The sequence below is a fragment of the Euprymna scolopes genome, chromosome 40, assembly GCF_053919585.1.
Source record: "Euprymna scolopes isolate OS-2025 chromosome 40, ASM5391958v1, whole genome shotgun sequence".
In the NCBI taxonomy this organism is placed as follows: domain Eukaryota; kingdom Metazoa; phylum Mollusca; class Cephalopoda; order Sepiida; family Sepiolidae; genus Euprymna; species Euprymna scolopes.
In genome coordinates, this window is record NC_136521.1 from 46701927 (window position 1) to 46707437 (window position 5511).

Sequence of the window (5511 nt, forward strand, 5' to 3'; positions counted from 1 at the left end):
AACACGTAGTTTCCAAGATATGAAGAAATGCACTCACTGGTATTTTTTTTTTTTTTTAGGGGGGGAATTGCCGGTTTGTTTTTCGTTCTTTTTTTGGAGGGGGGTATTCAATTATAGAATTTGTATAGTTTTTTAACAGGTGCTTGTGCAGTTTAACTGTTTTAACATAAGTAACATGCCGGCATTAACCGAACAGAAGAACTGTTTAATATTTTACAAAAAATTCTGTTTACATTTGGTGGGAGGCGGTGAAGGGGCGGGGGTGTTTTGGTGGCCGTGGCCGCCAAAACACCCCCGCCCCTCCAACCAATTTAAACAGGTAATTTTAAAGGATTTTCCAAGGTTAGAAAGAAAGCCCCGGAAATGAAATGGCGAACAGTCTCGCAGTTACGAAAAATATTTTTATTTTATTTAATATATTTTTTTATAATTTGCGATCTTAATTTATTTTAATACCGTGCAAACATTCCTTGACTTTACAGATAAATTTTCTGAAAATTTCAATTAAATTGGTAACGTAGAAATATGGTTTTATTCACTTTGAACGAACCAAGAATTACATTTATATATATATATATATATATATATATATATAAATATATATATATATATATATATATATATATATATATATATATATATAGAGAGAGAGAGAGAGAGAGAGAGAGAGAGAGAGAGAGAGATAGATAGATAGATAGATAGATAGGTACGGGCAAAATGAATGCCGATGCTGAAAATGTATAAACATTTTGAACCCTCCCTTTACTTAGAAATTTACCAAAAATCAGGAAATTAACCAATTTTAATGACATTTTCAGTATTTTTCAAATAATAATTGCGTAATATAATGAACTAATTATTTTTATTTAAATCTTAGTGAAAATGTATTATTTTGTTTAAACAAAAAATACGTTTACTAAAGTTATGGTTTTTAGTAGTAAATAAAAAGCACAATAACTTATTTTTGCTTTTTTTATATAAATAAAGCATTGTAATTTGTAACAATAAAATAATAATAAAATAATTTTTACAGGAGCATTACGAAAAAAAGCCCCTAAATTCCGTATTAACGAAATCGATATAACTCGAAGAAAATTAATCTCTCGAACTACCAATATTATCACTGAACTAAGCATTGTTTATTTAATATTTTCACACAAAAAATTATAATTGCAAAAATTGTTTCTACTTTTTTTTACGCTTACATTTTTAACGTAATCTTTACATGTAAGATTCTAATATTTTCATTGCACGCATGAACGTATAATCATCAACGTAAAATGATGTTCATATAATCTTGGAAAATAAAGTTTAAAAAAATTAAATTGAAAAACAGGGATATAGAAAAATAATTTAATTAAAAAATGGTAAAAAAAATATATACGAACGTTCCATGTTGGTAAGTACGGATGCTCAGACTTGAAAAGAAAACCAGTCTGTTTTGCCCACCCTCCTCCTCTCTTCAACTACCCGCCTGTTTATGTTTATCAACTTTAAATTTCACGTAAACGTTCTGATAAATTTTACGTAAGTCTGTATTTTTTCTAGTGTGTCATTTATTCAATAATTATAAATTGTTTTCTTAACCAATTATAATTCTGTATTAATATTAATAAATAATGGTGCTAATTTCTTTTTCAATGAATAAATTGTCAGTAGTATAATTAATGAATTCAATTAACTTTTATGCATTTTTAAATGGTGGAAGGAGGTCTGCGACTCAAAAAAAAAGTCGCTCAGTATGCCGGAATAATGTTAAATAAAGAAATAAATTATGTCTAATTTGTCCTTCCATACATATTTGAATTTTGCCGCCAGAGTTTTTTTATACGATAAACAAGCCTCGTTCCTACCAGTGTTACATTTTTTGGATAATTATTACTTTTTTAGCAAAAGTTAGGTACATTTATTGTATTAATTAATTATCTTAAGACTTTAACTTAATACTTAACTTGGAAATAATTCCAGAAAACTTATTTTTCTTGCCAGAAAAATGTAAATACGATCTTTGTCATAATGAATTTTTACGTAAAATCTAGGGTTTTTCAGATTTGTGATAAAATTATTCCATGTATTTTTTTATTTCACACACTTTTTTTCTGGGAGAAATTAACTTTAAACTATAATCTTTCAAACACAATAAAAAAGTAAGCGAACATGAAAAAAATTATTATGATTAGCCGGCGTTCAAAACCATGCCCACCCCCCTACCGAAGCAGCAATTAAATTGCCCGTACCTAATATATATATATATATATATATATATATATATATATATATATATATATATATATATATATATATATATATATATATATATATTTCTCGATTTCTATATATATATATATATATATATATATATATTTCTCGATTTCTCGAAATGGTCAACTAGAAATCCTCAACATATATAAAAACAACAATAACAATAGGAAACAAACAAATAAATAAATTAAATAAACATGAATATACATAAACGATCACACACATATATGTATATATATATGTATATATGTATATATATGTGCATTATTGTGTACACATAGGTATATTTATATGTATAAAAAAAAAAGGAGAACGGCCACCTAAAACCACTAACCTAGTTCTAAAACAGATCCTTTGTTTGATAAAATGCATGCCCATTGGCTGATAGGAAGGGGCGCGGTGGATACTAGAAAGCTGATTGGCCAACTAGAAATCCTCAACATATATAAGAACAAGAAGCAACGACAGAATTCGCGCATAAGCCTGACGAATCCTATAGTTGGATGAAACGTAGAATATTCAGTGTAGCTTAATCGCCATATATATTTTATAAATTACTATATATATATATATATATATATATATATTATGATAAAGCCATATTGCTGTCTGCTTGCTCGTTTGTTTGTTCTTATACGCTATTCATGATGTCCTAGCAGATGATATATATATATGTGTGTGTATGTGTGTCTGTCTGTCTGTCTGTCTGTCTGTCCGTGTGTGTTTCTGCAGTATACGTCATATGTGACATCATATATGTGACGGCATATATATATATATATATATATATATATATATATATATATATATATATGTGTGTGTGTGTGTGTGTGTGAGTATAGTCAGCAATATTTGTTGATTTTTTAATATTTATCATTTTTTTAATATTTTTAAATATTTTCATAACGCGTTTCGAGCTTTTATTTAACTCTCTTCAGATATTTTTTAGTTAAAAGTTTTTTTAGTTTAATTTTTTTTAGTTAAAAGTTTATTTCTTGGTGAAAGGTTTTTGGAATTCTCTTTTGGAGATCATCTTAGTTCAGTCAGCATGAGTGTGCTTTTGAAAGATGTGCGTGTAGATGAGACTAGGTGTCACCAATGGGATTAGTTAGAAGTTCATTTGATAGGGTCAATGTTAAGTCCATTTTGTTGCCCGGTCGTAAAATACCCATAAATATAATATTTTAATTCTTCGTTATTTCAAACAGAAATACCATAGGTATTAAAGGTAACGTTAAATTCCTTTAAAAGTGAGGTAAAAAAATCGGAAAGAAACTGAGACATGTGCATGCGAATATTATGTTTTTTTTTTTTAAATGTTCACTTCTTGTAAGAAAAAAAAATACTCGAACTGAGATCGAAACCAAAACCTAAAGACAGTGGATCAAGTACAATCACTATTCGGCCAGCATGACCTGCTCTTTAAAGAGATTTTTTTTCAGACAGACTTATACTTAATACAAAGAATCCATAATTTGAACCATTCACGCATGCGCAATCGTGAAACAGTTAGCAAACGGAAAAAAATCTCACGACTCTCGCATACTAATTTTTCGATTTTGACCCCTTAAAGGGATTTTTTTATTCGGATGAAAACGGATTAAATTTTTTTCCACGTGTCTGAATAACCAAATTTCAAGTATGTAAATTAAGAATTCGTTGATTATATATGCTGAGAGTTGACCTCACACACAGACACACACACACACACACACACACACACAAATGCACACACACACACACACACACACACAAATGCACACACACAAATGCACACACACAAACACTCACATATACCCACCCACTCACACACACACACACACACATTCAGATATACACTCACACACACATTCTCATTTTTATAGATAAATAGATAAGATAGATCAATTTGGCTGGTAGATATTGACTATAGCAATAGAATTGCGTTCTTGATTTTCATCTCGTTCTGCCAAGCGGTGACAAAAGATGGAAAGTAGCGTCTGGTCTTAACAGCGTCTCTTTGGAGAAAATTGCTCGATAATAAAATGTCTGAAGCTAAATTTTTCAGAAAAAAAAGCAGAAAAAGCCAAAAAAAAAAAAAAAAAAAGGGCCAAAGAAGGCCAAGAAAACAAACAAAGGCAAAAAAAAAAAAAAACAACTAATCGGAAAATGAAGCCACACTTTTAGAAACAAAATGCCAAAAAAGCCAAATTTTCTTCGTTTTTATTTTTTATTTATTATTATTTTTTATCGCTCCAGACAAGGCATGAAGCTATTTGATATAAGGAGCTAAAAAGGATACTATTTCAAGGTCAAAAACTTGCCAATGATAATTGTTAGATAGAATAGACTCTGACCCAGAAAACAGCCATTCTTCCCCCTTTGTCAGAAACATTGCTCATGGAATGTGAGGACTAAAGGACAAAATAAGGAAAGCGAGAGTTTGCAACTTCCGAAAGTAAACCCAAGATCTACTTTTTCCTCTCCTTAATTATTATTAATGATATATAACGAAAAATGGCTATATTGAAGATGCTAACTCTGGGATATATTGAAGACGTTAGCTCCCAAATATTTATGTCTTTCTTATTAGTTCCATATTGTTTTCTTAGCGATGATGAAGTAAAAACGTTCTCTATAAATTGAAATAGTAGGGCTTTTATATATACATTGGAGGAAATTCAGATGTTTTTTTAGATAAATACATTTGCGCTAATGAATAGTAATAATATATCATACGGATTAGATATTATTTTTAAAGTGCGCCAGAAGAATTTAAAGAATATTTTAAAATGATATATTTAAATTAATTGTTGATAAAATTTGTCGATACCCATTCTCCCAAAAATTAGATTTCTCTTTTCTTTTCTTTTTTATTTTAGGTTATTACGTGTTGAAAGAAACATTACTTCAGAAATTAGATAGGGGAATTAGTGTTGGATATAAATTTAACGCAAATTTATCACTTATTTCGAATCGCTCTTCTACCTGAAAAAACAGATTTGTTTTAGCTAAGGAAGATAAATTGTGTGTGTGTTTCGTTTGTTTGTTCGCTTTGTTGTTTTGTTTGTTTGTTTGTTTGTTTTTTGTAAAATATTCAGAAATAAACAAAATTGAAGCCAAATTTTTAAAAAGATGAAATACATTTTTTAAACGCTAAATTCGTACAATTTAGCCTTAAAAAGGGATAATTTGGCAACTCTGCAAGGAAAAATGTCAATTCTTTTCCAACTTAAGTTGTTTTAAAGTTTAAAAAAAAATTAAAGAAAA